The following is a 12,662-nucleotide window of genomic DNA, read 5'->3' as shown; positions in this document are numbered from 1 at the left end:
TTAAACCCAGAATATATCACAAATCCTCATAAGGATCAATTTTCATAGATGTATAATATTCCACTGCATCACTGACATTTAAAGATACATGTTTGTTTTTTTAATTAGAAAGATATCTTCAAATAAGAAATCATGGAACAGATGGCCAGCCTGCACAGGAATGAGGTCACAGGTTCCAAATGATGGATCTTTTTCTACTAATGAACCCATCTTCCCAGTTCCCCTAAATGAGGGTGTCCAATGCAGCATGGACGAGGAAGGATAAGTGGTGCATGACTGAACGCTCAGACTCCCAGCTAAGGCCTGACAGATCCATACACTAGAGACCACCTGGCCTGTGGTGTTCCTTTCTCTGCTACCTTTATTGGCCCGTTTTTCTAGAGAAATGGTGGTAGTTTGAATGTATGTTAGGCTGGATTCCTCAGAAAATAGAGCCTGAGACCAAGCTTCTATGCCAGGGCTTTAGAGCAATCCCAGGGAAGCAAGAGTCAGGGAAGAAGAGAAATGAGGCAGCAAAAGCAAATGTACGACGGAGTGGGACTGGCTGTGACTTCACAAGAATCATAGCTTCGTGCTCGGTCATACGGGACGTCCCCAGAGAGGCTGTTAGGAACCGCAGCATCTCAAAACCTTCCATCGGAGGAAATGGTGCTAGCAGAGGGAATGAATCTGCCAGCTCCTGCCTATTTCTTGTTCCCCATTAGTCAAAGTTCACTCCATGGTGACCCAACTTCCCCACACGATTGGGATGTATCATCTGGTCCCTTTGGCAGCAGATGGGGAGGCCAGATCCCATACCCTGCAGGGTGGTTCTTCATTTGAGTCCAGAAGTGGTGGGAGGAACCCCAGCATGGCCTTGGATGGCAGGATGGTAGAGGCCAGTAGAGCTGGGCACCACTGCATCTAAGAGACAGGTGGGGCTAAGAGAATCTGAGGTGGTACCTAAGCAGAAGCCAATACAGGAAGGTTAAACCTAGGCAGGAATCAATGCTGGTATGCAATCCCACATACACAGAACACAGAGAAGATGATCTATAGGTCTTTTTGAACTCTGGGCTATTTGTGCTCATTGAGTTTCTGCAGGTGTCATAGGACATCACCCATTAATTTCTTCACCCATTCAATAGCATTTATTCAGCAGCTACCTATTGCTAGGCATATTCTAGTGAAATCCTAGGGATAGAGAGAGGGCTAAGACCCAGACCCTGCCTGGCAGAGGGAGACAGGCAAACAAAAGATGATCACAATACAGTGTGATCAGAGCTACCCCAGGGGAACCCAGCAGTGCCATGAGCACACAGAGGAGTCGCACCTCGCCCAGTCTTGGGGTCAGCGAAGAATAACTGAGGGAAGATGATAGCTGGGCAGAGGCTTGAAAGGTGAACAGAAAGTAGAGGCAGGGGGAAAGGACTTGCAGTAATGGCATCTATAAGAACAAAACAGGACAATACAATATGGTCAATTAGAGGGTGCCATTTTACTTAGCCCTGTTTAAATGGATTGTGTTAACATGCAAAGCCACTGTTTGTTACCAAAAAAGGGTGCACAACGGACATCCCTGGCTCTTACATTCATCCCCAGACCTCCCGCCTACCTAACCCCCCGCCGAACATCACCCATCACTGACCCCAACTCCCAAAGTATGTATCAGGGATGGGTTAGGATCTGGAGATAAGGCATGGTATGAGGGAAGATGGGGCTGAGAAATGAGGTTCAAGTTCAGAGACTCAGGGTTAGTGTTAGAAAAGGGGTGAGAGGTGGGGAGGGGGTGATGCAGAGCTGAAGTGATGGCGTCTGTTTTGTACATGACTTAGAACCTTGAAGTGTATGGTTTTTAATAAGTCCCCCACTCCAAACAGCTGTAATAAAGTGTAATGTGTTCATACAAAGTCTCAGAGATGAATAAAAACATGTTTTCTGAACTATAGATAATTCAGTTCGACTGAAGCAATGAGTCAGATGGAGAGTAGTAAGAGAAGAGGCTGGCAAGACTGGGAGTCAGGTCAGACAGAGCCTTGCAGGCCATGCCAAGAAGGTTGGGTTTTGTCATAAAGGCAATGGAGATCAATTAAACAATTTTAAATGAGGAAATAACATGATTCAGTTGTATTTTACAAAGATCATTCTGGAAGCAATGAGGAAGGTGGATTGTGATCAGGCATTGCAAGCTGAGGGATAAAAAGGGGGGATGTTTTTTATCAGCCATTTAAGATGTAAGATCATCAAGACATGGGGAGAAAGTCTATTTGGGGCTCATTTAGATTGAGGGAGTAGTGGTGGGTGGATAAAAAGGATCCTGGAAAACTGGATAGATTTTTGTGCTATTCACCAAGATGAGGACTTTAGGGGGAAGAATACTTGAGGGGTGGTAGGGATATGATGAGTTCAATTTTAGACCTGATGAGTTTGATGGGCGTACGGGACAACCACATTGAGATGTCTATGGGTCCTGTTCAATAGACAGGTTGAGAGCTCAGTAGAAGTGAGATAAGCGTTCATCACACAGACTGACAGGTCACCCAGAGAGAATGTATAATATGAGGAGAAGCAAGAACCAAGGGTGGGAAGATCAACATTTACATGCTGGACTCAGGAGAAACAGCCCGGCAGCAGTTCACTATAGATGCCTTCTCCTGTCACATTGTGGAGGCCAGGGCCAAAGTCAACCTCCCAATTGCAGGGAAACTCAACCTGGTTGAATCAAGAGGAAGACCAGGTAAAAGAGACATTAGTGTTCACTTCAGCTAGTGAACTCTTCAGGTAATACAGAGTTCAGGGAGCTCTGTAGGCTCCAGGATAAGACACAGAGAGGGAGAAGAACAGCAAGCATTCGACAGAAGCGCAGGAGTCGTACATTTCTGGATTTCCAGCTTTCCAGCACTGGAGGAAGTAAAACCTTCCTCATCTTTCTGCAGCAGGGGCTTCACCTAAGATGTTTTACACACTGGTACTTCCACTACATATGCAATTCCTCCATCAGGAAGGGGTCTCTAGTTAGGGCCAAGGCCAGGATACACTCTGGGCCTCCCCCTAGAACTTCTTAACCATTGTTGTTTTTTTTTTTTTTTTTTGAAGTATGACTCTCTGGATTTATTTGAGATATAAATTAAGTCTTCACCTCTGGGTAAAAAACACATACATGCAACATTCTGTTTAATTTCAGGACATCTTTCCTAAGGTCCCTCCACGAATGCCCTAGGGATCTCCGTACTCCCTGCTAAAAGCTCCACCCTAGAACAATTGATCTAGCTCATGTCACTTTCAGACCTTTCCAAACTAAGCAAAATCATTCCAGAGGAGCACAGCAGAAGGAAGCCAGGCACTGTGGCTTCTACTGACCCTGAACTGATAATTCCTTATTTCCATTTTCAGTAATGCAGAGGATATCTCCTTCCCTTTTCTAAGAATCCCTCCCCTCCCGCTTGCCCCAGCAAAACAGACACACAGGCATAAAACCAAAACAGCCCAGCCAAACACTAAAAACTCAGGCTACCGCAGTGGGCCTCACGGGCTGCAGCTACAGCTGGGCCCTGGGCTGATTGCAACGTTATTCCTGTGAAGCAGGCCCTTCACAAACAAGAGACCTCCCAGTTCACACTGCTGACGAAGGCAGGGGTACGTGAGCGTCTCCAATGGCCAGAGACAGCGGCAAGGAACAGGGCACACAGGGTGGGTCTCGCACAGTGTGAAAGTTGAAGAAGTATCTGTTCACTGAGGGCTGGCCCTGCTTTTGTAGAGCAGGTCTTGGGTTTTGATGGGTGACATTCACTGTTGACACCTGGCACATTTTTACAGATTGTAAATGGAGAGAGCAGATATGTTAAGTATTATGACTTGTAGACAAAATAATCCTCACATTATAAAATGTGAGCAACTCAGCACCTTGAAATGGTGACAACACACCCATCTCCACACTCCTCGTGTATTTCCTTCTTTTAAATTTATTTTTCTAATTTTTATTTATCTACCTACCTACTTATTTATTATAAAAGGAATACAATCTCACTAAACAAAATTTGGAAAATATAGAAAACCAGTATAACCACTGGTGTACTTCTGAAATGATATGATTTCTAAAAATTCCCTTTGCATGTACCTTTTCAGCTTCCCAGGGACACTTCTATTGTTTAAGGGTAAAGAGTTCCTTTGGGTTCGGGGTGGGGGGGGGGCAGAGGCTGTCACCACAGACAAATGGGACAGAATCCTTTGACCTTGTGACTGCCTGGGCTCTCACCTCATGACTAAGAATTATTTATTCTATTGTTTTTTCCAAGTTGACGGAAATTTCCCACAGTTTATGCCTATTCTCCTTACTTCCTCAACCTGAAAGACCAGAAAGAAAAATGTAATCACTGCAAACTCTTGCCTATTAATTCTTCTGCTTTGGTTATTTCTAATGTTTTCTTTCAGTCCTCACACCACCCACCTCCATCTGGAGAAGGTTTCTCAAAAATTCTAGCAGAGATTTAGACACCAACCACAACGTTACATATATTTGGTCCCGTCACCACTAATAGTAGTATTTCTTTTGGTAGACGTCTCGCTGACAGTAACTCTTGCAAAACAGAAAAGCCACAAATTCGTTGCATATAAACCACATATGCAAACACGGCAGACATTCTAATTAGAGAATTGAGAGACAAGACTTCAGAATTTCATTCGCCACATCTCTTGGTTCTTACTGAGCTTCGAGAGTGAGACTTTTTAAAAAAATTCAGAATTGTATTATTTGCTGAGTGAAAACCCAGTGTCTTAGATGCATTTTCCAACCAAGTGTAAAACTCGAATTTAAAACAGTCGGGAGGATCAGTTCATTTATTGGAAAAGAGTGAGAACTTTCTTACCCGGCTCACAGTGGTAAAGAGCACGTATGAGGTTAGCATATATAATACTGAAACACTGACACTGCCAGGGATATCCATTTTTTTCCGTGTTTCTGTTTTCAGGTCTCTGACGGCTTGTGCGTCTGTGAATTACATACCAGTTGCCACATCTACAGGCCAGATCTGATCTTTGGATGCAGTGTTTCAATTACAGAGGAAGTATAAGTAGCTGACATGTAAAATTTATTGCAGTACCTCCTTGACCTCACTCTTATTTTTAATAAAAAGAAGGAAGGAAAATAGCAGCAGTGTGGGTTAAATTAAAATGCGGTTTCCAGCTCAGGCAAAATTCAAAGGGCTTTAAAAATTCCTCACTTCTTACACATTGGCACGAACAGGGAGAATTTCACAGTGATAAAGCGATTAACAGCTTCATAGCATTAATACAGCTGCACTTACTGAGCCCTCAAGTCTCTGAGATGGGCATTTTTACTACCAGTTCCCATCTCAAGATAAGAAAACAGAGTGTCAGAGGGTAAGTAGCTTGCCCAAGGGCACAAAGCTAGGATGAGGTCAACTGGTATCTGATCAGAGTCTATTGACTCTGAAGTCCAAGCATTAACAGAACTCAGATGATAAACTAGCCAAAGAAAACACCAGCATTAAGTAGGTCCACCCTTCATTTCACACTTGCAAATCGAAGGAAAGAACAAACTAGAAAACTGGAAACAGCCTGACTCTTCCACTGGAGCTGAAATACCCCCTGGTTCAGCCCTCGGACTCTTCTTTGTCTGCTTCCATTCCTTCACGATGGCTTTGGATGCCATCTCTAGCTAGATGGAATAAACCACCACACAGAGGTTTCCAGCCCTGACTTCTCCCCTGACACCACTGATGCCCACAGAGCACCTTTACTTCAATGTCCAACAGGCCTCTCAAACTTAACATATCCAAAATCGAACTACTCTCCGTCTCCCAAAACCACTCCAGCAGAAGCCTTCCCCACCCAGGATGATGGCAGCTCTATCTTTCCAATAGCTCTGGGGGAAAAAAAAAAAAAAAAAAATCAAGTTATCCTGAACTTCCCTCTTCCTCTTACACTGTTTCTCTCATGTTTATTTCACAAAAAGGCAGTTTACAAACATATTTCTCATATGATTCTTTAAAATGGCAAACTCCACTAGTATAGTTAATAATTATTTCATTTGCATGTAACTCATCGTGAGTACCTTTACTAAAGCAGTTAGGTGAGCTTTATCCATCGTAGACAATGGAGCTTTATCCACTGTCTACCTAAAAACAATGATGTTCACCTACTACTTCGTTTTTTATGTGTTACTTGATAAACACGTATATAACACCTCCTATCTCCCAGCCGTTGATCTCAAAGTGCTTTACAACTCACTTAACTAACTCATGCACTCCTCAAAAGAACCCTATAAAGTAGGTACTATCATTAACACATTTATTTAGATAAAGAAACTGAGGCACACAGAAGTTAAATAATGCCCAAGACCACACAATTCAAACCTGGACAGTCTGGCTCCAGAGTCCGCATAAATGAACCTACAGTGTTATCTGGCTTTCTTATGGCCAGGACCTACCTCTGCCAAGTGCCCAGCCAGGACTGGCTGTACGTTCTCTGTCCTCTTCACAGGAGAGAAGCAACCAAATGACAGGGATCAGAGCCCCTAGTCCCATGAGCACAGTGCTGTGCGTGATGGATGGTGCAGCTAGAGGAGCTGCTGCAGACACGCCCGCCCACCTATGCCAATCAGGCTGTTGTGAGTGACAGAGACGCGCAGAATTTACGCTAACAGATCCCCACTCCCCAACTCACCCCCTTTCTGGATGATACTTTATAACAAAAATTTTAAGGAGGAAGAGATAGGGAAAAGAAGAGAAGGAAGTGTGCTTCAACAGCCCTGCTGATAGTGTGAACTGAGGGAGCAAAAACAAGGGCCGTTTCCTCCCACAGGGATCTCCGCGGGTGTGGTCAGAGTGCACAGACCGCCCCTGTTAACTCTTCCCAGCACTTTTCCTTTTGTTTCCAGATACAGTACAATAGTGACTAAGGGCACAGTTTCTAGAGCTAAGTGATTAAAAGAGGGTTCAAAGCCCAGGTCCACTACAACCTTTGACAAACTACTCAACTCCAGCCTCTGCTTGTCTCGTCTGTGAACTGAGATCCCACTCTTCCCAACCGTACAGAGCTGAGACAGAAATTAAGTGAGATAATATGGAGTGAACTGCTAGCAAAGGACCTGGAATTAGTAAAACTCAATGAATAATAGCTATTGATAGTGATTTTGATAATTTTGATTTAAAAAGTTTTTCACACCTTTCAACTGCTCAGAGTCTGAAGTGGAGGGAGATGGAGGGACAAGGAGTAATGTCAAAAAAAAATACTTTATGTTTGGGACTTCCCTGTTGGAGCAGTGGTTAAGAATCCACCTGCCAATGCAGGAGACACAGGTTCAAGCCCTGGTCCGGGAAGATCCCACATGCCACGGAGCAACTAAGCCCGTGCACCACAACTACTGAGCCTGAGCTCGTGAGCCACAACTACAGAACCTGCGTGCCACAACTACTGAAGCCCGCGCACCTAGAGCCCGTGCTCCACAACAAAAGAAGCCACCACAATGAGAAGCCTGCGCACCGCAACGAAGAGTAGCCCCCACATGACACAACTCGAGAAAGCCCGTGCGCAGCAACGAAGACACAACGCAACCAAAAATAAATTAATTAATTTTTTTTAAAAATTCTTTATGTTTGGCAAAGATACAAGTCAAACTGTATTTCTGACAGCTCTGGGTTCACGAAACAGACAACATTTAAACAATGTATAACTGAATAAGCTATGGATCACCCCAGCCTTATCCACTTAACCACGGTATTATAATTTCCCTCTTTTAAAAACTTACGTCAGGAAAGACAGACAAACATATTCAGTTTCTAAAGCAAACAGAAATAAAATCTGTTTTCATTTAAAGCATCTCACTTTTTTTTTTTTTTAAAGCAATTAGCTAACTTCAAAAGGCAGCCAATGGAGTGATTCTATCCTGCTGGTAAGGGTCTGGTGTCTCACTTCAAAGTTCAGGCAGACTGAAAGCCACTGATAGTCCTGCTATACTGGTTGGCATTTGGCATGAAAAGTGCTGAGATTGCTGTTTCATTCAGATGGGAGTGTTTGCACAGACCCACAGCACTGAAATGGTACTTTCTTACAGTAAGAGCCAGGATTAAGCCTGAAAGAGAAGGGTGTAATTATCTCATCCCCAGATTAAAATTAACGAGGACCTCTTGGGGTTACAGTTGAGGGCCTCTATGGGCTACAATAATAGATGGAGAAAATCTTAACTAAATGTCAAGGACCCAAGTTCTTAGAGCCACCATCCCTATGGAGATCTGCAAAGCAAATGACGCTGGGAACCACCAAATGTCAGGGAGGTGGAATCCAGGGATGTGGACGTGCCAGGGTATTCTTGCATGACTTTAAACAAGTCACTTGACTTTCCCAAGTCATTTTGCAAGTGGAGAGAGACCAACCACCTGCCAGTTTGACAGAGTTTATGATAGGATTAGATCGTATTGATAAAGTAGTGTGTCATCCTTAGCTCCAAAGTGCCTTCCTATTAATAAAATGAAATGTTAAGAAGGTCAAATGAGAGTCCAGTGTTACTCATCTTCTAATGAATCAATGAATGGCTTAATTTGTCAGGAGGTGTAAGCCGTCAGAATATTCGTTTTTGTTTTTGTTTTTCTTTTGCGGTACGCGGGCCTCTCACTGTTGTGGCGCGGGCCTCTCACTACTGTGGCCTCTCCTGTTGTGGAGCACAGGCTCCGGACGTGCAGTCTCAGAGCCACGGCTCACGGGCCCAGCCGCTCCGCAGCATGTGGGATCTTCCCGGACCGGGGCACGAACACGTGTCCCCTGCATCGGCAGGCGGACTCTCAACCACTGCACCACCAGGGAAGCCCCCGTCAGAATATTTGGATTAGATGGTCCGAGGGCGGCCAAGAAAGGAAGACCTCAAGAAGCTCAGGCTTCCCTTCTCCTCTCTTACTTGACCCCTTCACTCCAGATACAGAAGTCGAATCACAGTCCTAAACAAGCCTGTGTTGACCATCAGAGCCACAGATCACTTAGGTCCATTCCCTGAACCCCAATGCTCCCCCCAAATGCTACTTCTACCTCCAATCCAGTGCGACTGCTCCTCCATGAGCCTTCCCGTCCAGGATAACCTCAGAAAGATCCCATCTCTGGATTCACAGCATGCATACCCCCTTTTATTATACGGCTACTCTTGGCCTCACTGTTATGTACCTATTATTAATTTTGCATAAATATTATGCCTTTTCTCTCTCAGATTAGAGGCCGTGTCAGAGGACTAAGTATTACACTTTTCTGAATTCCTCATAATGCCTTCCTCGGAGCCTTGCACCTAGAAGATGCTCAATGCCATTCACATGAAGCCACCATCCAAAGATTTTACTGGGCCATTAGCAATCTGCCAAGTAGCTTCACACTCCTCATTGTGACTAAATATTGTAAAGAACATTGACCATCTGTTACCTGTTCGTGAGGCCACCTCAGTGCACACAAGTCTGCGTTGGTGTAGGGCTGGCTGAAGTGACAGAGGTGTACACAATGGACAAAAGATTCATGGGACTTTGAGTTTTCAATCCTGCCCTTCTTTTATCTGTCTATAGAATTTTGGTTGTTTCTATCTACGTTATTGTATTTCAGAAAGACAACAATAGCACTGGAAATCTACCACCAGAAATTGCTAGACGTTGAATATATATATGGTTTACATTATAGCATTTATTCAAATAAACATAGAGTTTTCTAGTTATTTAATATGTATGTTACTTAAACATCAAATTTCTGGATAAATGCTAAGCAACAGTGAATAGTAACACTTTCTAATGACTACGTTCAGTGTTTTAAGTCCCTCCTGGCTAGTTTAAGTGTCCCTTTCCTCACTGGCTCTCACTCATGTCTAGGGTTTTGTTTGCTACATCTTTTGAAACTTTAGACCAAGTTTCCTGGAGACCTGAGATTGAGGGAACTGCAGGAGTTCACCGTACAGTTGACCAAGAGAAGGTAGCACTAAGGCCAACCCTGCAGGAAGAGGGGAAACAGCTGGCCTTCCAAAATTACCTGGACAGGGAAACAGACAGATCTGACCAACAGAGTTGGCCTCAGGCCTGCTGGACAGAGGTTATGGTTCCAAGCTTTCACATTCCCCCTCTGGAGGTACCCAGAATCCTGGGGAATTCTCCCGTCTCCAAGAGCACACCGTTAAGGTGTCATTTGTCTGTCAAATCTCTATTAGGGGGCTTCTCTGGTGGCGCAGTGGTTAAGAATCCGCCTGCCAATGCAAGGGACACGGGTTCGAGCCCTGGTGCGGGAAGATCCCACATGCCGCGGAGCAACCAAGCCCATGCACCACAACTACTGAGCCTGCACTCTAGAGCCCACGTGCTACAACTACTGAAGCCCGCGAGCCTAGAGCCCACGCTCCGCAACAGGAGAAGCCACCACAATGAGAAGCCCGCACACCTCAATGAAGAGTAGCCCCCGCTCATCACAACTAGAGAAAGCCCGCAGGCAGCAATGAAGACCCAATGCAGCCAAAAAATAAATAAAATAAATAAATTTATTTTTTAAAAAATCTCTATTAGGAAAAGTATCTTTTCAAATCTCACTCACTTTGCATTATAGCTTAGGCCCACCATGACATTTCTTACTTTATACAAATTTAATAGGCATAGAATTTCCAGTATATTCAACACCCCAATGGACCATTTTACACTCATGCCACCTTGAAACAAATACTGTAACCTGCTAGCTCGCACTCAAAATGTTGACCCTGAAAGTATTTCATTCATTCACATGGTGTCTGTTGGGCAGGCATATCACTGATTATCTAGACCCCAGTAGAGTTCAAACTTTTGTCATATCCAAGATTGAGAAAAATACAGCAAAAAGAAAACAAACCCTCACGATGCTTTATTTCTTGTGTCACGTTGTACACGCCAACATATTTTCTCCTTAACGTCTGATCTTGGAATGCTCTCTCATTACAGGAATGCTCTCTCATTACAGGAGCAGTGAGTCACAGCTAAGGGAATTGTCACAACTTGCGCCAACCATTAGTATAAGCCAAACCATGGATGACTTTGGGTCCTCAGGGGGTTATTTATCTAGGGGGGTTGATCACAATTTGCATGATCATACGGTACAGATGTTTATTCGTGAACGTGACCTCAAGAGAAGAGAGCAATTTCTTGGTCTGACTACTTTAAAATTCAGCCAAATGTCCATCCAGTGGGCCAACCCAGCTCCAAAAGATATCAGAACTGGGATGACAAGCAGTGAGATGGATCAGGGTTGGAAATACACTGGCCGACTTGAGTGCAAGGTCTGGAACCAGGCAATGTGCTAGCTGACAGGGAGTCAGGGCAGAATCACAAGGGAGGGGATAAAGCAGCACTTGTACACTTCTTACCTCTCAGAATCTGAGCTTTTTTCATTTCCTCACTGTGAGAATTGCATCTGTAATTCAATATACACCTAGAGACTCAGTCATTCTTACAGACCCCACTGTTTGTGGCCAGAGCCAGCCTTCAGCAAAACTGCCACAGGGATTATGCTGGGACCTTCCAGATTTTTTTCCTCCTTCCATTCTATTCCAGCCTTTCCCTCAACTATGTCTTAATTTCTCCCTTTAATTCAGTGGTTTTCAAAGTGTGGTCTCTGGACCAGCAGCAGCAATATCACCTGAGCACCCCTCAGAAATGCTTGTTCCCAGGCCTACTGGTTCAGAGACTCTGGGGGTGGGGCCCAGAAATCTGTGTTTTTTCAAGCCCTTTAGGTGACTCTAATGCACCCTAAACTTTGAGAACAGCTGCTTTAGGTGACAATTATAAAATAAGGACTTTAAGATGAGAGAGACATCCATTTTAGGAGAAGACTTGTTAAGAAGACAAGCCACCCAAGTGCCAAATGAGCCACTTCTAGGAGTGGACTCAAGTCATGTGACAGATAGTGAGAGATCTGAGGCTGCTGTGTTAGTCCGAGCCCTCATCATCTATTACCTGTAAGTCTCACCTATTTCATTCTTCCCACTTTGCTACGAGAGATGTGTGCTCAGCCTGAACATTTGATCATACCAAACCCCAACTTAAAACCCTTCAGCATAACACAACATTGTAAATCAGCTATACTTCAATTAAACAATTAAAAAAAAAAAAAACCTTCAGCGGCTGTTCCCTGCCCCGTAGGATAAAGTCCCAAAACCCCGGCACACAACCCAGGGCCCTGCATCATCTGCCTCTAGGACACCTTCCTGGCCTTGTTTCCTTCTGCACTTTCCCTCCTAATCAGCTCTGCCTCACGGGTTTGCAGGAGGCTTACGAGTCCCCATACCACTGACATCAGTTTTGGCCATGTGACTTACCTTGGCCAACAGCATGAGAACTACTACTTCTAAGCAGACATTAAGTACTATAATAGTTCTGTTCTGTCATGTTCTCTTTTTCTCCCTTTCCCATAAACAAGATTAGTATTGTCCCAGAAACAGGCTGTTTCTTAAGCCTTAATAGACCCCCAAAATAAAGACAGATGAGAAGCAGAACCGAGAGTGACCTACCCTGGACATGCAGCATATGTGAGAAATAAACTTTGGTGGTTGTAAGCCACTGAGATTTGGGGGATATTTGTTTATTTTCCCTAAGATGACTATTATAGCACTTCTGATATCCCACATCCTCTCTATCTGGACTTCTCCCCTCTGCCCTACCCTTCCTTCTAATCCCACCTCAACTCTG

The sequence above is a fragment of the Phocoena phocoena genome, chromosome 2 (genome assembly GCF_963924675.1).
Source record: "Phocoena phocoena chromosome 2, mPhoPho1.1, whole genome shotgun sequence".
Lineage (NCBI taxonomy): Eukaryota > Metazoa > Chordata > Mammalia > Artiodactyla > Phocoenidae > Phocoena > Phocoena phocoena.
The sequence above is the reverse complement of the archived record's forward strand: the minus strand, read 5'-3'. Positions refer to the sequence as shown.